Raw genomic sequence first — 27,010 nt, 5'->3', positions numbered from 1 at the left:
AATTTTTATCTTTACAAAATTTCTCCTTTCGCTATATGACCGACATTTTTCACTGGATAACCAAAAAAATAAAAAAAAACTTTTTTTCAAAATGAGAAAAAAAGAATATACGAGAAAAATTAAGATCTAGCAGAGAGAAAATATCCTAGACGACCAAGGACCTCTTTCCGCTATGAACATCTTCTTGAGTGTTTGATGGAACAAGTTCTTCAAAAAGTTCTTCAAAGGTTTAATTCCGGTGTCCATTTTATCCTTATCTGATCAGCTTCCGGATACACTTCGATCATGTTTACACCCGTCATTAAAAAGATAATTGATCATCTCTTTAAATAAAGCTACTTGAAAATGTGTGATCACCGGTCAGACTTATACGTGGTGTATTTGAAGTACAGTCACACTTGTCTTAGTGTCCGCCTCTTTATGAAGGCCACCTGTCCATAGCGGTCACCTGCGGAATCATATTAAAGATAAGTGTAACATCGCCGATCACACGCGGAAACTGGTAGAGAATTACGACACATCACACCATCCGTTGTGTTGCGGTTCTTTTTATTTCAGGTGCAAAGTGAACAAAGCTAAAGTAAGCTAAAGCCAAAGCTAAAGCCTGGACAAATAAACAAAGTTAAAACAATTAAATAGAAATGTGGACATGTTTGAAAAACACACATAATAGTGATAAACATAATATTTGTTAATGACTCTAAGATACGCATTCCAACAATATGACGTCAAGCCGACTCATGATAATAAATGATAAACATGTTGTTTATATTACATTCATTAAAACTTAATCAATATTGCATGAAAATAACAAGTATCTAATCAATAAAGTTCTTCCATCTTTATGGATAACTTTCCCAACAAATAAATGAAGACAACCATCAAGTGAACTTTGGCAAACAACCAAACATAACTCCCAATTAAAACTACATTGAATTAGTGGTTTATACATTGAATATGATAACCCACTCACCCTGGCAATCTGGCCTAGAGGACCGTTTCCTCTCGTTCCCACTTCTCACATGTTGATTGCAATTTGTCAACACCTGAAGGAATAATAATTAATACAAATCATTGTAAATTTGACTCTAAAACACCAAACTGAAAAAGGTTCAGATTATATCCGTTAACTGTTAACTCTTAAAACATTACTTTAAATTACAACTGTCTTGCAAAATACGATTATCCAGAGTTAAACTCAACAACACATTATATAACTAAAACTCCTAAAGATAACATAGTAATATTCAAATCATCTCAAATTACTATTACCAAATCCTAATCTAGTGCTTAACTCACTAACGAAATCAACCTATACTAATGATCAAACAAATAATATGCCACACCTTACATAATGCATATTAATTCAACACAAACTATATCGTTGAGAACGATACCAAGGTTATTAACTAACATCAGAATACATCTACAAAAGTACTAATTATCTCAATAATTATCCAACTTAACAAAAGAATAATCTTCTTACCTAATGACATGTAACACCAAAAGCTTGCAGAGTCGACCTCCCTGCCTGCCCCATGGATGGGGTGCAGTACAGGAGTGAATCTCACAAATACCTCTGCCTTCTTTTATAACAGCTATACTCTCACGGTGGTATAGCTACTACACATAACCTGTTCTGGTAAAGGGTCTTGTTATTGGGAGGGAGACAGGAAGTCTTTTGTTTTGGGAGTTTGGGGTTCTTATCCGATGTTTACAATTTGGGGTTTGTTTGGCTAAGTTGTTACAAGTGTTCTGGAAGGGGGGGGGGGGTCGAGTTACCAACCTTTGACCAAGTGACCGTACATCATTAACTCTCTCATAGCTGTGGAATGTCATGTTTTGGCCAAATTGATAGCTTCTACTTGGAATATGTGTGAGTCATACTTCTTTGAAGTACAAAGTTTGTTAACATATAAACTTCTTACTTTCCTCCTGAGGAGATATTGATTAGAAATGGATGTATATGTTTCACTATAAAACAGTTCAATTCTGACCTGTTACACACTCCCCTGCTTAATTGAGTGTCGTCCCGACACTCAGACTACAACAAAATAATATTTAATTCCCACTATACCTTTTCCCCATCGTGGCTGTTTCCTGATCCTAATACCGACGCCTACATATGCAAATCAAAATTAATCATGTGATTAAAAATCTACTCGCGTAATACAGAATATAAAAATTGAAATCATAACACATTATTGGCCAACCCGCACCACTAATACGAACTTTCTGATCTCATGACGAGAATCACAGAAAACATATCTAGTGCAAAAACTCAACTGTTTCAGTCATTCTAGCACTCCTTATTATGTAATACTGGTCTCATGTCGAGGCTCCTAGCATTCACAAATTATCTAAGTACTACCAAACTGATCATAACAGTTCCAGAGTCTCTACTGCCAAACCTTAGTTATCAACATAAATCTTCAATATACAGGCATCTCTAACAAGCCAGATGATTTTCACGGTATATACCCAATTATTCTACGCTGTGTCATTTTAAACACACACAAACAATAATCGTCCTTATACTACATTTACACACTCTAGCAAATACACCAGTAAAACTGTCAACTGTATTTCGTAACAACCTTGCCCTATGGATATTCCTTTCACATCTCAATAAACTCCTAATTAAGATACAAACATTCGACATTGAAATATACAAAGAAATCTTATAACTTTTGACTAATCCTCTCCGCTACCAATGTGCCCTTTCCGGCCTCTCTACGAGGTTAACAGAAAAACAAAGATAGAGAGATAAACCCTACTGTTCCTAGAAGTCGCCCCAGTATTTCTTCCATGAATGATTCCGGTCTCATGTCGAGGTTTTCGGAATAAACATTAAATACACTATCCAGGCTAAGTCCAACAGTAATTCCAGCCAAATCCCAGTTACATACCAGAAATCTCAGTATAAAACAATACAATATCCATTACACAACACATAGTTACTCCGAATTGCTGACCCAAAATTAAACAACATGTCACGTTCATGGGCTCCCCTGCTTTTCCAAAAGCAGTCTCTAAAACTAAAAAAGATATCCACCGTGCATATCAATTCAATGAATGTAATAAACATGCTACAACCTAACTTACCTAAGTTACCAAAACTTAACAAATGTCTTGCCGAACTTTAAATATCAACAATTTACAAGTTCAAATAAAGGAATATTCCAACTATTCATAAGTAATAAAGCTAGAGCTTCATACCTGCTCTACACCTACATGTACTGCTATCCCTCCTATCAATATTATAAAATACCGGTGTCTTTGTATGCCTTCCCTTAATTTGAGGCTCCATCCAACCAGCCGAAATTAAATACGAAAGGGGGTATGGATTGTTCCAAACACAGTATTATCATGACAGTCTCAACAACATATGAATAGTATTACTCCTTAATTTCCCCCAAACAATTTAAACTGAATGCATTAAAGTATTCCATTACAAGATAATTTCAAGAAAATTACCCTAAACAAACACAACGTAGCTCCTTACTAAACTTCACACTAGCTTAGCAACAAACATTCATACAATACACAAAATCGCTACAACTTAAATCTACGTCAATATTTACAGGTCTCCAGACGTCCATGTCCGATCAAGTTGTCCCAAAACTAGAAGCTCCACAGAAAGCCAGGGCTTGCACTTGCAGTGATGAAATCCCTGCCGATTACGCCATTTGTAACATCGCCGATCACACGCGGAAACTGGTAGAGAATTACGACACATCACACCATCCGTTGTGTTGCGGTTCTTTTTATTTCAGGTGCAAAGTGAACAAAGCTAAAGTAAGCTAAAGCCAAAGCTAAAGCCTGGACAAATAAACAAAGTTAAAACAATTAAATAGAAATGTGGACATGTTTGAAAAACACACATAATAGTGATAAACATAATATTTGTTAATGACTCTAAGATACGCATTCCAACAATATGACGTCAAGCCGACTCATGATAATAAATGATAAACATGTTGTTTATATTACATTCATTAAAACTTAATCAATATTGCATGAAAATAACAAGTATCTAATCAATAAAGTTCTTCCATCTTTATGGATAACTTTCCCAACAAATAAATGAAGACAACCATCAAGTGAACTTTGGCAAACAACCAAACATAACTCCCAATTAAAACTACATTGAATTAGTGGTTTATACATTGAATATGATAACCCACTCACCCTGGCAATCTGGCCTAGAGGACCGTTTCCTCTCGTTCCCACTTCTCACATGTTGATTGCAATTTGTCAACACCTGAAGGAATAATAATTAATACAAATCATTGTAAATTTGACTCTAAAACACCAAACTGAAAAAGGTTCAGATTATATCCGTTAACTGTTAACTCTTAAAACATTACTTTAAATTACAACTGTCTTGCAAAATACGATTATCCAGAGTTAAACTCAACAACACATTATATAACTAAAACTCCTAAAGATAACATAGTAATATTCAAATCATCTCAAATTACTATTACCAAATCCTAATCTAGTGCTTAACTCACTAACGAAATCAACCTATACTAATGATCAAACAAATAATATGCCACACCTTACATAATGCATATTAATTCAACACAAACTATATCGTTGAGAACGATACCAAGGTTATTAACTAACATCAGAATACATCTACAAAAGTACTAATTATCTCAATAATTATCCAACTTAACAAAAGAATAATCTTCTTACCTAATGACATGTAACACCAAAAGCTTGCAGAGTCGACCTCCCTGCCTGCCCCATGGATGGGGTGCAGTACAGGAGTGAATCTCACAAATACCTCTGCCTTCTTTTATAACAGCTATACTCTCACGGTGGTATAGCTACTACACATAACCTGTTCTGGTAAAGGGTCTTGTTATTGGGAGGGAGACAGGAAGTCTTTTGTTTTGGGAGTTTGGGGTTCTTATCCGATGTTTACAATTTGGGGTTTGTTTGGCTAAGTTGTTACAAGTGTTCTGGAAGGGGGGGGGGGGTCGAGTTACCAACCTTTGACCAAGTGACCGTACATCATTAACTCTCTCATAGCTGTGGAATGTCATGTTTTGGCCAAATTGATAGCTTCTACTTGGAATATGTGTGAGTCATACTTCTTTGAAGTACAAAGTTTGTTAACATATAAACTTCTTACTTTCCTCCTGAGGAGATATTGATTAGAAATGGATGTATATGTTTCACTATAAAACAGTTCAATTCTGACCTGTTACATAAGATTAAGTTCACTTCTGGTAATGATAGAAAACAAATTCTCACAGAATCCAACAAAACTTACACTGAATGTTCAGGATTACAAATAAATGACACGTGCCCAAAAGATTTTTGGTAGAACATAATTATAGGAGCTGAGTAACGAGCATAGAAAGATAAGGAAATCAAAGTAAGTATAGGCCCGACACCATGTATGTGCAAATGAGAGTTTTTTTTATTTTTTTTTTTATCGAAGATGATTTCCAGCAAGTTTTTGTGAGTTTTGTTAAAGTTTACTGGTTCTTATAATCAATCTACTGAAGGGTAACCAATCCAGAATGAATTAGAGCCATGTTTTCTCGACATACGATTCCAATACCAGAGCTCAAGATGAAAAGGGATCATTGGAACTTTAATAACCAGTATTTTCGTTTCGTTATCCCAGTTTTACTGATCTTCCAACCATCCAATTATTTACACAGTTCGGATCTAGACTACCATTGTCATAACTCCTTTTTACGTCGCTCTTTCATTTGACACTTCACACGTGAAAAATTTTATTGATCAATTTATCGATCTAATCTTAGCTATATCTATAGATCTACAATTGACTAAACGTGATTGATCTGCAGATAACATCACATGACACTATTAGATAGCAGATCAAAGGCGCACAGGGAGCCCCTGCCACTGACACAAAAAAGGGGAAGGGAGGAAGGAAAAGGAAAGAAAATGAAAAGGGGGGAAAAGAGTTTAAAAAAGGAGAAATTGAAGAAAGAGAAAAGGAAAAACAGAAAATGATTTTCTGTTACGGAATTTTCAGACTTGTGCCTCCCCCCTTGCCAGGCACGATGCCACGGGGGGGGGGGGGGGGGGGGGCACGGGGGGCACATGCCCCCCTAAAATTTCCAAGATCGGTTGAAGTTTTTTAGACCCCTTTTTTTTACCTCGATCGATTACATGTATGTGCCCCCCCCCCCCCCCCAAACATCAAACTCTGGCTACGTGCCTGCCCCTTGCAAGAGATTACTGGATTCGCTAACCATCTTATCATGAAATAGCTCTTGAAATACACTTAACAACCATCATAAAATATGACGTACATTACATGTTTGCTCAAGTCTTGTATTATCTTTTGTGTGAGCTATCATCTCTTGATTCATAAATAGTTTTGAATAATAATTGTCGTGCAAAAGGTTTAGTCGAACATTTCACATCACGTCCACGTGAGTGACTATCTGTTTAATCTCAAGCAGGTTATTATTATGTACAATACTTATTTCGTTAAAAATGTCCTTTCGAGTTTGGCAAGGCGTTTTATTTACATTTGCCACTCTCAACCCGGGGGGGGGGGGGGAGTGGTGGAATATCTGATAGACTTCACACGGCGCTTCATACTAGCCGCGCATATAGATTATACACGACTTGTTCCGTGAACGCCTCAGTTTGGCAAGACATTAATCTACACTTGCCGTTCTTCACCCAGGTGTCAATGGGTTCCTGACATGAATGTCGCTATATCTCGTTAATAAGAGGGGTACACTAACATTGGGATGCAGAGAGCATAAATTTGTGTTATATACAAGAAACCATGTTTGTCATTATTTCTATTTTTGTTCTGAAACTTTTTTGGCTTCAATCCTTCGTATTCCCGTGGCTTGTAAAGAAATGACACCACATTTTTAAGAAACGGTTTCTTATTAGATGAAGAACCGCCGATTCAAATATAATATAACAAATGTTAACAGAATATAATTTAAAATTGCCAGATATGAGCGCTATATACAAGGCTCTATTACCGATATTACTATTAATACAGATGAACAAAAGACTTTAGTTAATGTGTGTCTATAAAGAGAGTCAATAGAATCAACACAATTATGGCTGCATTATTTTATAACATTTCCATGTATTTTTTCAGTGCCATGAGCAATTAGCGCCATTGAAATGGCACGTTATGAATGCTCCACAATCATTATCATTCATTATTACACATTACACAGCTGCTGTAACGAAAGTAAAAGAACTATCATGTAAGTTAGGAGTTAGAACAGAAATAAGTGTTCCATTAACTAAAATAAGAACAATTTGGATAACATAATTTCCTATAAACAAACATTTATTACCCCTCTTGATTTTATTGCATTTCTTTTGATGATTTTTTAATGATATCATAAACAAATGAAATGAAATTAATCATGAATTAATAAAGTAAACTCAAATGAACTGCAAAAGTAAAACAGATTAGGCCTATTAATGTGAAACTAGAAATTAGCACAGTGCTCGTAAAAGTTATTAAATTTGACTATATTGCCCTTGACAAATGACAATATTATTGGAGAAAGATTTGTTGATTAATTTGATTTCACTTGGATTGTTTTTGCAGCTGCTAGCTCTGAATACATGTCTAGAAAGTGAGACGACTTCGTTGTAATCTTCGAATGATCTTTAGCTACAACATATCGCTATTCAAAAAGCTGTATTATTATCAACTCATAACTTTTTGCCTTAATAAGGAGACATTGGAACCCTTTTCTTCTTTTTCATGATTTCATAACCTATATTCTGTAGTTTGTAAACCTGTACATGTTTGGACTAGGATTATTATACTGTAAAAGTGGTATTGTTTTTAGTCATTAAGGAGGATCGAATATAAGATTGTACAAAGTCTTATCACCAACATTTATACAAGGATATCATGATACCAATTTTAATATTTATACAAAATCACAAGAGAGGGGGTCATAATATCGATAAGATGCAAGAGAACGAGGATTTTTAAGTAATCCGTTTCTCATGGCTGTGAGAATTGGTGTTAGCCAAACTTAAAAGAAAGAAAGAGAGAGAGAGAGAGAGAGAAAGAGATAGAGAGATAGAGATAGAGAGATAGAGAGAAATAGTTTGGTAAAATTATCACTAATAATTATCTTCATTATACCATTATCGATGGACTTTGTTATGTATACAGATCATTATTATAGACAGTTTGTTTGTCGAAAACTGCACGTGAGGAGCTTCCAGATTTCTATAACCAGCTTCTCTCTTGATGCAGAGGAAAGAAATTCACTTGTTAGGAGTTATATCATTTTGGAGTTTAATCCACTCAATATTACAGTGGAATCAATTCCATAGAAGTTTTACTTATTCCTCGGGAGTGGATTCTATTTATAGCGTGGATTTCCACTCACGAACGAATTTATTGATCCCTACTAAAACTCCTATAAAAAGAGTAGGCCCAAGGCTACATACCAATTGCTTCGTGACACAGTCATTATCCCCATATATTACTTTTCTTGTTTATTTTTTCTCTCTTTAAATAGTAATGATATATAAAAACAGAAATTAAGAGAAAAGAGAGGGAGAGAGAGAGAGAGAAAGAGGGAGAGATAAAAGAGGTAAGGGAAATTTAGATCAAAGGGGGGAGGGAGAAAGAAAGGGATACGTTGAGCGTATCCGAACACCTACCCCCTGGATAACCACCCCCAATCAACTAAACCCTAGGACAACTACCCCCTAGGGCAACCACCCTCTAGGACGACTACCCACGGGACAACTACCTCCGGAAAAATACCCCCAGACAACTACCCCCTAGGATAGTTGTCCGGGGGTAGTTGTCCTAGAGGATGGTTGTTGTAGGGGGTAGTTGTCCGGGTGGTAGTTGTCCAGGGGTTGCTGTCCTAGGGGTAGTTGTCCGGGAGTAGTTGTCCAGGGTAGTTGTCCGGGGGTGCTTGTCCTAGGCGGTAGTTGTCCTAGGTGGTAGTTGACTGGGGGTAGTTGTCCGGGGGTAGTTGTTCCAGGGGATAGTAGTCCTAGAGGGTGGTTGCCCTATGGGCTAGTTGTCCTAGGGGGTGGTTGAAGGGGTGGTTATCTGGGGACGGATGTCCTGGGGGTAGGTGTTCTTGAATCACGTTGAGGGGTAGAAAAACAAAATTATGATGAAATATTGACAGAGGACATTAGAGAGGGAAAGAGAGATGTAAAAGAGGTAAGGGGAAGGTAGATCAATAGGGGATACAGAGAGAGAGAGAGATTTTGTTATTGTAAGAGAATCGACAGCGGTTCCCCGACATTCAAACCAGCTAGATGTAAAACTGACAATGCATTATTTTCGTGTGACATCATAATGGGGAAAATAAGTACTTATAACTTCACCTGATACTCAGAAATTGTTTGAAGTTTGGTGAATTAACTCTACTCCCCATGGAAACTCCAAACTATCATTATTTCTTTTCTTCTTTTCTTTTGCATTAAAGTAAGTAAAATCAAAGTAAGTAATAATCAAAATTGATATAGCGCACTTAAAATGTTTTCAAAAACGTCCTGTTGTCCATTTAAAGTTGAAAATTCTTTTTTTACCTTAGTCATGAAATAATTTTGACAATTGTGATTTCTTCGTCATAGATACAGTTTATCTCATCTTAAAATACTATTGGTCAATCTGAAGAGACATAGAGATTCATCAAACTTTATTGGCAAAAATGTATTCTTATAAATAGTAGTAGGTGGTAGTAGTAGTAGTAAAAGTAGTAGTATCAGCAACATTAGTAGTAGTGTCATTATCATCATCATCTTCATCATCATCATTTTTATCATCGTCACCATCAACATCAACAAGGGAGTGTAAAAGGGGGAGGGAGGGAGGAGAGAATAAACGGAGATTTCCCACCAATCCGTCAAATTTGGGGAATGCGAAATGACAATACATTATTTCGCCATCAGTGGTGAAAGTTTCATGAAAATATGCACTTTGCCCCAAAACTCTCAATCTGATGAGATGAAAGAGAGAGAGAGAGAGAGAGAGAGAATGTGGAGGGGATTTCCCGCCATTCCGTCATATCTGGGGAATGCGAAATGACAATACGCCATCGCGCCATCGGAGGTGAAAGTTTCATGAAAATATGCACTTTACCCTAAATCCTCATTGTCATGAGACGGACGAGAGAGAGAGAGAGAGAGAAAATTAAATGTGGAGGGGATTCCCCGCCCGTCCCATGCAATTACGCCATTTTGTGAACATTTCATCATAATATGCACTTTGCCCAAATCCCTACCCTCGCTCTCATGCCATACACATTGCCATACACATTGCACACTTTAATATATTCTTTTTTCATACCATTATCTGTTTTACTTTTGTATTTCTTCATTTTCAATTAATTTTTGATGATAGTAATTAAACTGTGAACAATATGATAAGTATTTTAATTTGATTTGACTGTATCGACTTTACGAGATTTGCGTTCGCCGCTGCCCGGATGCGTCATTTTTTCTGCGGCACAGATTGGGGCTTTAAAAAAAAAAAGAGGTCTTGATTTAACCCTAACCCTAAACTTTCCCATAGGCTCAACACGCACCTAATCCCAATCTGTGCCGCCGAAAACATAACGCTTCACGGATCAGCCATTCATGGGAGCTCCAAGCATCAGGGGCGCTCACGAATAATTCATCCGCTCCCAATGCACGCTGGATTGGCGGAACAAAGTTGATATGATATTGGTTGATTAAAGAAATTCATATTAAATCTACCAACTCTCCTCCGTAAATTCTAAGAATGTAAATTATGTCATAGGCTTCTCGATTGTACCCCGAGGGTGAATTAAGCTTGTCTGTGTAATTGGAAAGGGTCTTTCATGTCAGTGTATTTCCACAGTTTGAGTATGTAAATCGGCCAGAGGTTTCTTTAGCCGAATTATAGGTCTCATCAGTTTTGTTTGAGCTGGGTAAATGCCCAAATAAGGAACCTTATTCAGGAGATTTTTTATATTTTGCCACTAATCTACATTTGCCACACTCGACCCAGGTAATTAAATGGGTACCTGGTAGGATTATTCCTTGAAATGCACTGTGCGCTGATAACGGCTGCCAGGGCTAAAGCTACGGTAATAATTTCCAAAGCTCTTTGGAAGCGCATAGGGACGTTATATATTGTGATATGCGCTATACAAGAACCGAATATTATTATTGTTATTATCAAAACGTATTCCACCGAAAGGTTCTCCAAATATTATGATTTAAAACAAATATGATATTACGCGGGTGAATGAGAGCCGGAATTATGTGTGTGAGCCCTAAAGGGGCGTCATCATCCGGAGTAGTATTCCGTCGATCATGTGACTAATGAACAGACTATACACACATGACTTTCGAGAACAGGAAATAAATGAAGCACCTGACAAAATCGCCTCATATTTTATCCTTGTAAGAGAAGTCCGTCCGGAGTTCAATTTGATTTCAGCAAACGCAGTCAAATTAATCAATTATTGCGGTCAGATCAAGTTGGAGAAAATCCCGGTAAGAAGACGTATTTTCAAAACAAACTGCAATAATGATATTTTTTTAGTTGAAAATTATGTTCGTGAAGCCCAAGAACTATTTTCATTGTTAGCCCCTTTCCCTCCTCCTTTGTCGGAGCTTGAGTTTGAGAAATAACAAGCAAAATCAGAGTGAGATTATCTTGAACATCTGCGACAACAGTACTGTCAGGCATTAACTTATCAACATTATATTCTGCAAGAGACAATTCTGTGTCTACAGTGCATAACAAGGAAGATTAATTAGAACAGCGGCGCTCGGGGGCGGTACCTGTCCTAGGCGGGGAGATATTTACCCGGGGTCAATTATTGTCCGTAGCGTAATTCATTGTCTTATAAACGGATTCGCTGCCTTGACACGGTTTATTAAATTTCTCGATAAATTGCACTCGGTTATCACTGCCTACCCGTTTTAGATGATGAATCGAAAAGTTGTAAACAAACAAATTAACAAAAGAAAAAAACAAAGATAAACAAACCCCCCCAAAAAATAATCAATCAAACACACACACACACGCACACGCGTACAGGTAAAACATGCCAACTGGGAATATTTATCTTTAACTATCTTCAACTATGATATTGGGGATATTGGAATTTGAGGTGTTTTATAAAGATTTTTTTTCTTTGACAAATTCCATTCATTTATCTGGCGGCCAGATAAATGAATAAAATTACATTTTGTTAAAGAATAACAAGAATTAAGCCTCCTGTTTTTATGTAAGAGCTTACTAGGCGCTGTTCATTTATCAGAATTAACATCTCAGAACTGATGATACACAAAGTAGCGTTCGAAAATGTGGCGTCTTATTATGAAAATGTGGACGTCTTGGAACTCTTGCAGGCAATGGGTAGTAGACTCCTCTCGGGTCACTTTTACCAAACTTAGCAAAAAATAAGAAAGTTATCAACTGGGGATATCCACAGTTGCCAGTGTATCCCCACTTGGAAGTTATGTATGCATATGATTATCCCCGTTTCACACGTCTTGGTTCTTGTATACAAACCCACGCGCACATACGACACACGCGCGCGCATACTGCCTCACTTACATACAGGCAAATACACATCCACACCCGCACACACCATCACATACTCACGCACGTACACACACACGCACACACACACGCCCACACACATAAGCACGAAAACACACACCCAACCCCACCCTCCTTCCACACACACATACAAAATAAACCTTGATTACATCATTGACTTACTAGGTGCATGTCTAGTAAGTCCATGATTACATCATGGATCTACTACTGGTCCATGATTACATGAACCTCACTTCACCTCACCTCACATGAGCAAGTTTCGATTTCATTTCCATTCGATCAAATTATTGTTTATTCTAGTACCAGTCACGACTAAAACAAGTTCACTCTAAGTCAGGGACACATCACAAGGAAATGTTTTTTAAAAGTAATAATATTGATTTTTAAAAGTCATAAGATAATAACAAAACACTATTCTACTGTTGATAATTTTATAAAGCGCAAATGTGCAAATATATTCTGCAGCGCTGAAAGAGCTCCTGACATGCTTAAAATCCAGGACATCAATTTAAATGAAAAGATGTACTTTTAGTTTTCATTTACAGGTGCTTAACTCAATAATAAAATATAATAATCGCATAGAAGTAAATAATCAAAAAACACTACACACAGATTCCAGTGGGTGAGGTCAATAATTTGCCGAGAAGTTTACCTACCAAAAGTTTCCCGGATGCGAAAGAAGACAAATGAAGAAGAAGCAGAAGAAGCAGAAGAAGAAGGAGAAGAAGAAGAAGAAGGAGGAGGAGGAGGAGGAGAAGAAGAAAATAAGGAAAGAAAGAAGTAATATAAAGAAAGACAAAGGAAAGAAAGATGACAGAATTTGCCAAAGAAGTTAATCAAAAGCAGTTCATTGGAGGCAACATCGCACGATTTTGAATGTGGTGGGGGCTTAATTGACTGAACCAAAATTTGCAAAGAAGTTTGCGGGGATAGTTTTGCATATCGTGACAAAAGTCTGACTTATATGACAAGCAAGCAAGCACGCAAGCAATGAGGAGCAAAAGGAAAGAGGGAACGTTAAAATTCTCAATTGTCTTTTAAGGCCACCGGGAGCAAATAAAGGGTGACCAGGGGTACGTGGAGCTGACCAAATTACAGCGACAGCCAACATAAATTCCGCTCTATCTTGTGAACGGTTTTAGGACGATTACCCCCTGGACAATCACCCCCCCCCCCGGCTAATAACCAGCGGGACAATTACCCCCCGGAAAATTACCCCCAAGGACAACCAACCCCGAGGACAATCAATTTTCCGACTGGTGATTTTCAAAAGAGTAATGTCCTGATACGCTTGTGAATAAATTTTTTTGTCCAAAAAGTTGTTAAAATGTCTTAACTTTATGGATTCACCAATAATAAAACTGTGATCCATTCATGAAGAAATTTCTATTCATATCATTATTTTGTCTTCTTCAATGATTTGGTACTATTTGCAGCGACTTCATCATAACTATACCAGTATTGAAGAAAAACGGTAAGTTCATGAAAGGAAAAACGCAAAGCCCGGGAATTCACATTAATTTGTGATCACAATGACGTATAGGCTTCCGATCGGAGGAAGGCAGTCCCTCCTCTTCTGGTACAAAGTTCGTCTTCTATTGATACCTAAAGAGAACAATTATAGAAAGTTATTTTTATATGATGACAGGAAGGAAAGCCTAACTTTCCTTTCTAGAGGAGTTTTTTTAAACACTTTTTATCACTTTTGTTGTTGTTGTTGTTTGTAAATATTATAACTTGTGAAAATGATATAATAATTTGACCTGAAAAAAATGAACTGGGAATGGTTTATCAACTCTCCTGCTTCTCTCTCTCTCTCTCCCTCTTTTTCTCTTCTTTTTGGCCCATGTACCATAAAAAGGTTACGACTTATCGAATGTTCTTTAATCAATCCTAACTTTACATAGGAATTTAAGAATACTTTTATATTACAAATAGATGAAATGCAAGATAAGATGGTAATAATTTCAATCTGAATTGCAACGAGAATTAAAATACAATAGATTGGTTGATATTTTTCTCGCAACAAAGCACCATCCACCAATCGTGCTCGCCTTTACAACCTTTTATCGAACCTTTTTAAGCAAAGGCAGCTTTCTATTTGATCTTGATCTTGATTGGTTGCTTTAAACCACGTGCTATTTATATGACTTGACAATGCATATGACGAGATATTTTGATATGACATCACACGGCACGTGAACAGCTTTTAGAACAGAACGTCCAAATAGAAACTGTTATAGATATTATGTCATGACGTCACATTCGTACCAAAGGTTGAATTAATCTCCTTGATAAATAGAGAAAACCAGTATCGGGCATTATTTATACACAATATAAAATTGATATCGCAACGAATTCACATTGGCATCTTCTGCTCCGTGAACAAAGTTGTTGTGTTTTTGTGACGTCAAATTGTGATAGAGTTATTTCTTCTATTATAGATCGAGATGAAATAATTTAAAAATTATATCACTTAATTTTTCCATTTTAATTTTCTGAAAATAACAAACACACATAACAACAATGTTAAGAAAGGTAACATTTTCAAGTTTCAATTCTTTTGAATTGCATGGAAGGACAAATGTTGGCTAATCCTTATACTTTTAAACATTTGAAAGTTTTGGAATCAAATTTAGGTTTATCGAGACCACATCTTAGTTTACTTTTTGTTTTATACACCACGATGCATTTCCCTTGGAACAACGATTACGAAATGGTAATTGACGATTTCCTAAAATGCCTCTTCGACTTGGATATACATGATTGTACGGGCAACGAGGTCAACGACTATGAGAGTGAGAAGGTGGTTGAAAATGATTTTCTCTCAGACCTGGCAGACACGACCGTGTCCAACGTTGAAAGCAGAGACGAGAACGGGTAAGTTGCAAATTATGTCAACAAGTTTTAAAGAAGGAAAACAAAATCTATTAGTGACGTTTTCGTTTTATTATCTTTCCATTCAGAATATTAGGAATGACACATTATACATGAGTAGAAAGGGCAACAAATGTTTTTTCTCTACTTCTTCAGCCGTAACTATGTTGTACTGTTGTACAATTTAATAGCAAGAAATTATTAAAGCCTCTAAATTGGCAACGCGGTGTAAAATAAATCACTATTTTCGTGTACAAATTGGAACTCTTTTGGGTAAAATTTTGCAATTTCTTTCACGTTGATTCATTCAATAAACTTATTTATTCTTCAAACTATGAAGGAATGTAAAATGAGATTAATTACTGCCAATCTGAGGGGTGATAAATGATTAACTCCAAAGTAGTAAAGACTGAGTTTTTCTTTTGAGAGTGAATTTTTACCCCCAAACCATGTCAACCCTAAAACGACTCTCCAAATTTTGCATTTTTGAGAATATTTGAAGTCTTTACGATTTATTAAACTGAATATACGATTAACGTTTTAACGAAATACACTTCTGAAAATATAAATCTTTGAGGGCTTACAACTTTTCGTAAATCAAATTGTTCATAGATGATGTCATTATGCTTCAAATATAAACGCATACAGGATTGTTACAAAGGAAGAAAATAAAATGAATAGCATGTATAGAAAAGACTTGAGGTATAGTCAAATAAACGAAGACTGATCTTTACCCCGGAACTTTTTTTAAAGGTCAACCTTTTTTCTACCAGCAATTCCAAACCTGGCACGGAACTCTTAAATCATTACATTTACTCCGAAAAAAAGTATCATCAATGTTATATTTGGTATATTATCATTACATTCTCTAGCAATGTCGCTCGTTTATAGAGATGTGGAGGTAGTGAGTGTCCCCCTTCTCCATCCCCCCTCTCTCTCTCTCTCTCTCTCTCACACACACACGCACTCATTATATTTGTTTATTTCGTAGCCTTAGTCTTATCACCCGCTCCCCTTCATCATACTAATGCATCTTAGATTGTGAAGTATTTTCCAGATCAAGCAAGTAGGCATCAAAATTCGTTATAGGCCCAGGTAACTTATGGTGCGACTGAACATTCCGTTTTTGTCTCCTTGAAGCATAACATGTCTCTTTAAAACTTTAACCCAATAATGCTCACCCTGCCGTTCCATAAAAACACAATAGGACAGACCGTGCACGAGTTCACACAATTAATATTTACTTTTGTCCAATATTCCATGTTGCACTGCATGAATAAATAGCTTTGCGGATCCCACCACGGCAGAAGACACGAAATTACCCAGCCGGAAAAAAAAGTGCGATGGGCATTTGCATCTCAATGTAAATGAATTTCTGAATGTTCAGCTTCCGCTTTTTCCGAACTATTCAAATGTACATTTGTATGAACATTATATCCCACCCCCCCCCCTGAAATTTCCGGTTTACCTCGATGCAGCTTTCGGAAAACCCTGTATGGCCTACATTATTTTGTTTCATTTAGTATAACTCCGTGTAGCCCACCTCACTCTCTCTTTCCCTACCCCGTTCTCTTTCTACATGTGTCCCATATTTTTTCTACCCCCCCCCCTCTTCTCACTGGCTCGCCGACTTATGAATTTCCCGTTCTCTCTTCTTTCAATTTGATAAATTTATTCTCTTTAGTAAAACATACACCTCTCTGAAAGTCTCTTGTCTATCCATTCTCTATTTCTCTTATTGGATTTACTTATGAATACAGTCATAATTGGCAAATTGTAGAATTTTGGGTACTGCATAACAAAAGTAAACACACTGATAATATAAACACAATTACGCATTGGACTTCTTCCAATATTGAGATAACAGATTTTGATATTTCCTGTCGTCACTTCACTATACCAGGGAGCTTGGTCATATATATATATATAATGCGAAAGTTAAAGAGAGAAATTTACAAAAGGGAGAACAGCAAAGGGGAGCTTTGATATAAGCTATGCAACCATTATTTTTTCGTTTCCTTTCGCATTGTATTTATTTCTACGAGAGTTTCCAAAGCTGTTGTACATAGATGTTTATTTCTTCGCAAGTTCATGTATAATCTGTGTACACACGCATTTTTTTTCTCTGTCGTCGCGTTAGTTACTGCATTGGAACTATTCTGCAACATTGTAATATACATCGGTGCATCAAAGCATACTGTATCACCAGAGTCTTAAATGAAATAAAATAAATGACTCTACAGCATTATCAAATGCGTCTTCTCTTGCAAATAATAATAATCATTTATTCACTGTCGAAATTATTAGTGTAGTATTAGAATCATACAAGTACCTCTGAGTGACTTCTTTTTTCGCGTATCAATTAAAGCCCAGAAAAAATAATAAAACGAAACCCTGGACAGAGGTTTTGGAAGTAGGGGCCTATAGGCAACAGGTAATAGTGACACCCACGGTGGCAAGTCGAATACTGATTCGTGTAACTACTAGTAAACTTAATGTAGGCCTAAAAATGATGGAGTGCAAAGTGCATCCTAAAATTAACCCTAGATTAAAATAGATTATGGATGGAATGCTTGCAACTAAAGAGTTACAGTGACTTGGAAGCAATGCTCATTGCCTTTCTGTACATTTGTACATTTCAAATGGAGTGAAGAATGTACAATTTTCCTTTCATATCAGCACAGGTAGATTAAAATTCCGGATGGTATTTCATCAAGTTTGACTGGAAGATATATTTAGTCTATTCATTGCGACCACCCTTTCTGACAGCTATTATGACGTTTCGCAAGAGCTGAATAACTTTTTATTGATCTGCTGATTTCTAATGGCTTCGTCAAACAGAGCTTTTATGTTAGCGAAGCGAAGGTCCTATAGAAAACGCACACTGTATGCCGCCGGTGATAATACAACGCAGATAGCACACAGCCAGCTGGAAGGTCGATGGAGAATAGCGAAAAAAGTTCATTCATAATTCCGCAACCCCATATATGGGACAATGCTATTTGCATAACAAGCAGTAAGCCAATAGAGCGAATGCACCCCGCTGAGCGCCTATTATGACGTTTGATCACATGACAAACTTCATTCATTACGACTTCCTGGTAATCCGGAAGAGCGGAACCGATCCACCACCGTATATGGGCACAGTTTCCGGTCTGCAGCCAATCAGCGCGGATCAGGTATCGATATTCACAAGCTATCTTCGTTCTCACGGAAATCCTGTGCTGTGATTGGGCGTTTATATTTAGCAGCGGGTTTTACCAGAGAGGTGGGCGCGGCGTAAGTTTTGATGGACAGCGCAACGTATAATCTTTCAAGGATATTTTCAAGTAGCGGCGATGCATCGGTATATATAAACCAGCTGACTCTGGCTGACTCACGGTTGTGGTTTTAGCGAGACGAGGCAGATAGCTTGGTGCCCGATCCGCTTGCTTGTGACTTGTTGCATGCCCTAAAGTCAGTGGATATTTGGAAAAGTTTAGAGAAAACTGGGAATAAACTTGGTAAGTGAACCAAAAGTCTCTTTATGAACATCCTTCTTTTTCACTACAGTATGAATTGATTATTAATTATTTTTAGTCTGTCCAACTTATTTATCTGCTGGAACATGTAGGTAGTTGCTCTCGAGAATTTCATTCATAAAAAAGATGAAAAACGTGGGCGGGTCTTACAGGTAGCACAGCTCAGCTGATGCTCGTAATAGATTATGGAGGTAGTTCGTAGTTTAGCATAATAGTTGCCGTGTAGTTTATCACCGAAACTACTGCTGGAGGTGAAACCACTTGTAATTTGCTTGGTAGAGAATGTGATATCAGTGAAGTTTGAACTTGTAAGTCTCTTCATTTGTAAATGAGAACACTCTGTATCTGTGTTTCGCGTTCATTTAATTAGCAATTCATTACTCAATGAAAAGATGCGTTCGTGAAAAGAAAATGATATTAATCGTCTTCCTCAAATCTGCAATAACATAAGGTAGGCCCATAAATTGTTAAATTTATTGTTCACTTGACCTATCTACGGTGATATACCATTTAAGAATGGTCCTGCCACTACATGCGAAAGCATGATAATAGTTAAGCTTCTAAAGTTTTGAGTGAAATGAAATCATATTAGCATTTAGCCCCAGATATATAATGCTATTTCCTACGATTTATATTAGTATTACATGCGTTCAAGTCTTGTCATGTTTTGAATAGTTTAGCAACCATCGTTGAGTGTAATTATATGCCCTATTATGAGCATTTTTAAAGTTATTGTCTTCTGATGTACTTTCTTGTTCATATGACTTTGTTGTGATTACACATTTCGATGGGCAATTCTGTTTCTTATTGTGTGCAAATGTTAAATAATTTTCGAAAGTTATTGTTTGTAACGTAAGATAGTAGCTCTAACCGTGATGTCTGTGTAATGATGCGATGTAAGGTATATGATGTCATGATGGTCTTGGTATAGTGTATATTTGCTGTACGGTTACACACTTTGTATGGGCCTACAAAAGATTTTTTCAACAGGTCCAGTACTTAAATAAGTTAAAGGTGTGTATGCTTATGCCAGAATACATTGTATAGGATAAGTCATATTGTATGTGAGTGTTGGAAATTGTAGAAGTCTCTGTTGTATAAACGAGCATTGGCGTAACAACAGGGGCACGCCACCCCCACCCCCCCCCCCCACTCCCCGCATCGAACTGTCGAAAATAAGAACGAAAGGGGACGGAGAAGAGGAGAAGATAACTATTTGACCCCTTCCAAAATTCCATTTCATGCTTTGGTTGGTGTTTTATCCACCTCGTAATATCAATGCCCCCCTCCCACCCCCCAACCCCCCCCCCCCCCCGATCCGAAACTAGGGCTTCCTATATCACCGGACATAAGCTATACGCTACTGTGACCTTGTTCGAATTATTAGTTATGAATCTCAACCAGTGTTTGTGTTTATTGTCATATACATATACACATATGGATTAGTGACTGTGATAACATTGCGACATCATCACTATAATTGCTAGTTGCGAGAAGTATAAAGAAAATACAGAGGCAAACACAAAGTAGAAGTAGTAAGGGGTGTGGTCATGAGAAGCATTATAAATAAAAGATTATCACTTAGATCAGACGAAACTTTACAAAAGTAACACTGAGTGGAAATGGCGCAATAATATCAGCCAAATGATTTAAATGTGAAACGTAGTTCAGCTGTATGACGAAATGAATCTAATTGGGTCATCATTAATACGTGTTCTTATCCATTCAAAGATTTTCAACCATTTTGTTCATGGTGCACGTTTATCAGTTGCTAATCTAAACCTGCCATTTAATTATACTGCAGTGTAAGAAACATGACAAATAAAGAGTAAATAAATAAAAATAGTAACATGCGAAGGTTTATCCCGAATTATTAGCATAGTTTACCTTTTGACGATGTTGTAAACAAACTATTTTTCAAATGGTTTTCCACAGACTAAGAGGAAGTTCACGATATGAATATTGTCGAATTAACTTTATACATAAATTTGTTAAGATCTTTAAAAAAGGGAAAGTTATAGTGTACTTTTACGATGTATTTGCACCCACTCCGATTTTAAATTAAGAGTAGTTATATAGAAGGTATATGGACATGTGAGTTATTAGGAAATATGCGCGTCAATGTTTCAGGGGTATGTCGAATGTACACTACACAAAATCCCCCTGCGATCCGATTTTCGCAGAAATGACAATTTTTTCTTTTTTTTTAAATTTGAAATTAGAAATTAGAAAAAGAAACAGAGACATCAAATATGATAAAAATTGTGGATTACGTGCGAAATGCGGTAAATTCCTGTACGCACTGCTACACCAAGTACAATGAATTACAATGCCCCAATAAATCACAATTCCAATTTCATTTGTATAAATCATACAATGGCCCAGTAGCCAGGGTATTCTCAGAATGCGCAGCGCCCCCTCGTGGTGGTACCAAGAATGCCCCTTGCACTGCCACAATCGTTGCGTGGCCATTGGTTTTGAAAAATCATACTGAAAGTAAATAGACATATTCATAATATTGTTGACGCCGAATACTTTTGATATTTTCAACGAAAAGGAAGCTAAGTTGATAGTTATTCTTAAAATCTGAGGCTTTGTAAGCATTGATTCAGAACAGCATTTCATCAATTATTGATGACCAGATTATATCTCTTAGATTTCTCGTGAAACTGTTACAGATGTATTCCAGGGAATAAGAGGCTGAATATGTTTTGTGAGAGCCCAACAGCTGGGCTGCGTTCATGTTAAGCACGATAAGGTCTACAAATGTTTGACATTGCTACGAAATTGGAGACAAAATTAAAGTGAATAAACTTATGCCTAACGTTTATACTTGTGGCCGTATAACTTTGACAAAGGTAAATGACTACATTTTCATATTGTCGTTATGTTCATGGAGCAAGAACAAATCTGGAAATTCTTCCCTTCTATACTTGATCATAACTCAAATACATGAAAGATACAGGAGCTGAAATATTATTATCATTATGATAGTTATCATTATTATTATTATTATTATTATTATTATTATTATTATTATTATTGTTATTATTTTATTTGGCAATAAAGAAAATACTTATGAATTGAGATAAAGGACAATTGAGCAAGTATATTTAAAAAGTACTGATTATGCACCCAATGGAACGCCATTAAGGGTCAAAAAAAGTTAACCTAATAACTGTGGCAAAAAGCCTTCTGTCCCAGCTCTAGTGGTAGTAAACATAAAGGACAGGATTTGACCATCAAAGGTAAATGGTAAATAAAATACCTGAATATAACAACCGTTTGCCTTCCCGTTCCTAACATGCCATAAACAGTCAAACTGTCTGTGTAATCAATGCCATACTAGCTTATGTTGACAATTATTAGATTTTTTTTCTTCTTCATGCCTTTTCCCAAAATTACAAACTAATTGCAACATAAATCATGATGATAAACAAATTCTTTGATTAATTCATCGTCAACATTAAGTACTTACATTGTATTGCTAACGTAAGGTAATCAAGGAGAAGTATTACCACATAAGCTAAGCTTAAAGGCGTGGTAAGCCTTTATACAGCTCAATGATTCCTACAGAAAAATAATAATGTTGGGGATGAGTGAAAAAGATGAAACTGTAAATAGATAATTCATTATTTTCTTTGAATATTATTCCTAGATTCAAGAGTAATTGCTCTTTTAACCTTTCAGAACTCAATACTTTGATATTCGTATACATTCAAGACTCTATCCTTGCGAAAAAAAGTCGCAAAAAGTAGGCCGGGTAGTATTATTATTTTTCTCGCTGGAATTTATCTTATTCAAACTGTGCAATCTTTGTAATATTTCTGCACGAAAATTCATTTACAGACCATCCGATTCACTTCACTAGGTTTATAGAATGGCAAGGACAAGGATAATATTCAATCTTTTTAAAGCTATCCATTGGTTACTCATGGTGAATGGCGAAGGAGAATAGGGAGACTCGCAAAAACGGTCAGATAATTATAGGTTAGGCAAATACACGTATGCACGAGCAACTATGGGTTAACTGTGGTACAATTAAATTTCAGTGAATTGTCGCATTGATCAGACAAAATAGACATATTTTCTTTATGTAAATATAATTTTGTATAGACTAATAAGTTTCTGTCTTTCCAAGTAGAGAGGCCTCGAATTCCAATATGTTTCTGCATGGGTACTTTGGCATTTTAGAAGAGTATACCGGTACTAGATACAAAAATATTTACACTGCTCCAAATAATTTGTATGAACCCGGTAGGCCTTTTTTAAAACAATATACATGGTACATACATTGCAATAAATAATGTTTAAACAATTTTGAACAATTAGATCACGAAATTGGAAAGTGTGAACCATTTCAATTACCAAATATTTTTGTAATAGTTTAAACCTCAAATTTACAAAACATTTCTTTTTCAGTTTTATTCATTTGATTGCAGTGTGTATTGTTGTTTGCAGTATTTATCCGATGTCAATTGAAAACAATTTAAGTTCGGATGTAAATTACGTAAAACATGGAATAAGTTTGTAATTAAAACATTCTAATACTGGGTTGTGCATGGACAAACTGTTAAGAAAGGTATATATTTTCACATCTGAGTACGTTATTTCTTGGTCATGCCAAATGTAACAACTTTATTTCTATGAACATGGTAATGATAAAATGGAAATGCTGTAAACTGAACTGGCTTTATTTGATGTGAAGTGATTTTACTTCCTCGCCCGTCGTTGCAGGAACTCTCATTAAAAAAAAAAATCATAAAAATACAAAGTAATAATTCTGCACTATTCCCCCTGAAATGTGATAATTTAATGACATAAAACCTGGGAGTGGAGAATGTGCATACATTGTGTGCGGGTAAGACTGAATCTGATGATCGGGGTAATATCTGTAAAGCGCTTAGACACAATGCATCATCTTATCAATGTTTTGGGGGCTATGTAAAAGCGGAATATTATTATTATTATTATTATTAAGACAAGATTTTGTTCATAGTGGCAAAATGAATATGTACATACCTTTCTGGAAAGGGCTTCAGATTGATCCTGGCGAGAAAGAAAACTTGTTTTTGCCCTTATTATTCTTTTTCATAAAGTGGCAAACTAGGTGAGGTAATGGCGGCTCGGAAAAACAGTAATAATGACAATCCAAAATCGTCTCAACCTTTCTAAGAAAACCAGAAATCGTGAATGCAGTACCAAAAGCGCATCGACTATTGTGCGGACTTTACAATAGCTTTATCCAAAATAGAATATTCCATATAATTATGAATATAGGTAGTATGATAAGGTTTATGCTTATTGCCCTAGATGATATTCGTCGAAATTATATACTTGGCTAATCAGGGGAAAGGTAAAAACGTGACACAAATATAGACATCATTATTTCTAAGAAATTGTATTACTTTTGTAAATTGTCAATGTGAAAATCAAAGTGAGATTTGACTGATCATCCCAAATGCCTTTTTGCCTTAATTCAAAGTACAGATGTAAACTCGAGGGTAATTCTTAAAATATATAACAAAAATAAAATATGCAGAGTTCAGGTGCCTATATGAACACGCATCTGCCTTACATTCATTCAAATGTTAATTTTCCTTCCTTTTTCATTATTATATTATTGAGTCATTCCTCTGAATTATTACGATTTTGAGGTAGGTTAAAATATCGGGGGAAAAACAACCTATGCAACATATTAAAACGAACAGCTAACATCATTATACATTTATTGACGGTAGAATATAGGAAATATAAATCATCATATTTGTAATAGTAAAGAAGAAAACTTTGATTAAAAAAATGAAAGTACTTCGTTGAATCATTTAAGAGGCACTTTAAAACATATTTATTGTGTTTACTATGCTAAAAGCTAAAAGGAAGAGAGACCAATTTTTCAAAATGGCAGATTAACACTTTTACATGTCAGATTCAACCTCTTTAGTATTGGATCCAGCATGTTCACATTGTTGTATTAAAAAGTGGTTACTTCTCGGCCCTTTTAATGAAGATTTAATCTTCTAGTTTTTAGATGATAAATTGGGTTTGTGAGGCGCATAGATAAATTGTTAATTTGAAATGGCACCATGAAAACAACCATCATTTTTATGAATTTTGGATTGGCAGAATAATTCAAATCGATAAAAGTGCAATCGGAATGGAATTATACTCATACTTATCGCAAAGGTTACATGCGTAACGGTTTTCAACGAAATATTACTTAAAGTTGATTGCTGTACGTATGTAATTGTCCTTCTACAAATTTAAGAGGCAACTTAATTCACTCGTAAAAATTCAAATACTTGCGAACGTTCAAATCGGCCTGGACAGTTTTCCCACTGAATCAAAGTGTAAGTTTTGTAGTTCTTGATAATGACTTCTGTTTTCCCCACTATCCAAGATGAAATTTGCAGTAATTCGTCCCTATTTTCACGAAGTGACGGTAGTGAATGAAAATCGCATAAATTTGCGTGTGGATTTTCCTCACTACCGTCACTTCGTGAGAACAAGAACGAATTGATAAAACACATTGATATGTTCAATTTTTATTAACTTATACTTTATTAATTTTAGAGACCAAGCAACTTCCCAAGCCATGTGACCAAGTACGGGCTACAAATGGTCGATTCGGTATGAATTATTGTTTTTGTTGTAAATCATGAGACAAGCAAAATGCGTGGGTGTCTAACAGAAAATCAACAACTTTCCATAAAGATTACCCGGTATTTCCCCAAAGAAGGTGAAATAAAACCCTCGAAAATGAAAGGAGTGCACTTTTAATCAACCTGTGGAAATTTTGTCAGCTTTTCCCATGTTTTTCACTCACATCACGAGGAGAAAACATTCTCAACAACAACATTACAACAAAAACAAAAAAAGATTGTGCCGATTTCTGCTCCATCCGGGTCATTGGAACGTCACGATGTAATGACGACTGGTGATAATGCATACCTAATTATTTCAGTATAAATATGGATGGAAATAATTTTAGTTACATACCAGTGAAAGTTGATGGCGAGATTTTGCGGCTCTTGCAAGGACCTGGTGGAATTTATTGATTGTTAGTCCTGGGATCTTACACAATTTTGTTTGAAATAAAACAGTTTTGATTCGATTTGAATTCATATTGGATCATGGACCTTTGTAATAATTTTGATATGTTATATAACTATCAGCCAGGGGATGGAATGCTGACGTCACAAATGAACTTGTAAGTTTCAAATTATTATGTAATATATTTGTTTGCAACAATTGCTAATAATTTTTGTTCCCACTTTTTTTACGCAATCAACTCAAAGTTATCCTTTGTGATTAGTAATACCAAGGTGTTACTAGCCATAATAATAATAATAACTCATTGGCTTCGATTCTTTCTTATGCTTTTGTGATTATGTAAGTTAGATTTGTATCATTGTATCTTTGAATGTTAACGATGTATACCTGATAAATCCTCTGATGAGGCAAAGAGAAGAAAAGACTCCTTGGTAATACTGCACCCTTGTCAAAAGGCAAACTGATTTCAAACCCGCCGCAATTGAATAAGCTATAGATAATAATTATTCATGTAAGGTATATGGGGGCTCTCAGTCCATTTTGTATAAGCGCGTTCAAGGCAAATGTAATTATGCAAGTTTATAGATAGGGGGACATTCTTAGATTCACTCTTATATTTACAAGTATGCTTGGTATGCAAGGTATTTGGCACTTTCATTTAGTTCAATACAGAAATGTGGGTTCATTTAAATGAGAACATGGCATTTGCGTAGTAACCTCCCAGCTATCACTATACCATAGTAGTGGTTAGAGATATTTATGCATACTGGGTTCCATCCAAGTATTGGAAAGTGATGATCTGGTTATTACATAATTACATTACTACGTAATGCAGTGAAATTGAAATATTGTAATATATGTATGTATATGGTCATAAACAAAACAAAAGAAAGTACACCCTTGTCCTATTGAGTTCCATACATGGGCATAAGGACCCGAAAAGGAAACAAAACAAATATATCATGACTGGTAGAGATCTTAGCAAACA

General features: G+C 36.0%; 1 protein-coding gene and 2 long non-coding RNA genes across 3 annotated transcripts in view; 1 reads left to right on the top strand and 2 right to left on the bottom strand.

The window, feature by feature from the left end:
- Positions 1–532: 532 nt before the first annotated feature.
- LOC115921658 lies at positions 533–3,926 on the bottom strand. Its single transcript, XR_004063021.1, has 2 exons — positions 974–3,926; positions 533–604 (listed from the first exon to the last, which is right to left on the bottom strand). It is a non-coding gene; the product is annotated as an uncharacterized LOC115921658 (long non-coding RNA).
- Positions 3,927–3,965: 39 nt separating this feature from the next.
- LOC115921659 lies at positions 3,966–5,217 on the bottom strand. The gene is made up of 2 exons (XR_004063022.1): positions 4,705–5,217; positions 3,966–4,264 (listed from the first exon to the last, which is right to left on the bottom strand). It is a non-coding gene; the product is annotated as an uncharacterized LOC115921659 (long non-coding RNA).
- Positions 5,218–18,791: 13,574 nt separating this feature from the next.
- Positions 18,792–27,010, top strand: part of LOC115918232 — a 35,899-nt gene continuing 27,680 nt past the window's right edge. Inside the window, exon 1 of the mRNA XM_030979420.1 lies at positions 18,792–18,951. The gene's annotated coding sequence lies outside the window, so the exon portion shown is untranslated. The remainder of the gene's footprint in view (positions 18,952–27,010) is intronic.

Source organism: Strongylocentrotus purpuratus, unplaced genomic scaffold (assembly GCF_000002235.5).
Source record: "Strongylocentrotus purpuratus isolate Spur 01 unplaced genomic scaffold, Spur_5.0 spur5_scaffold_10, whole genome shotgun sequence".
Lineage (NCBI taxonomy): Eukaryota > Metazoa > Echinodermata > Echinoidea > Camarodonta > Strongylocentrotidae > Strongylocentrotus > Strongylocentrotus purpuratus.
The sequence above is the reverse complement of the archived record's forward strand: the minus strand, read 5'-3'. Positions and strand labels throughout refer to the sequence as shown.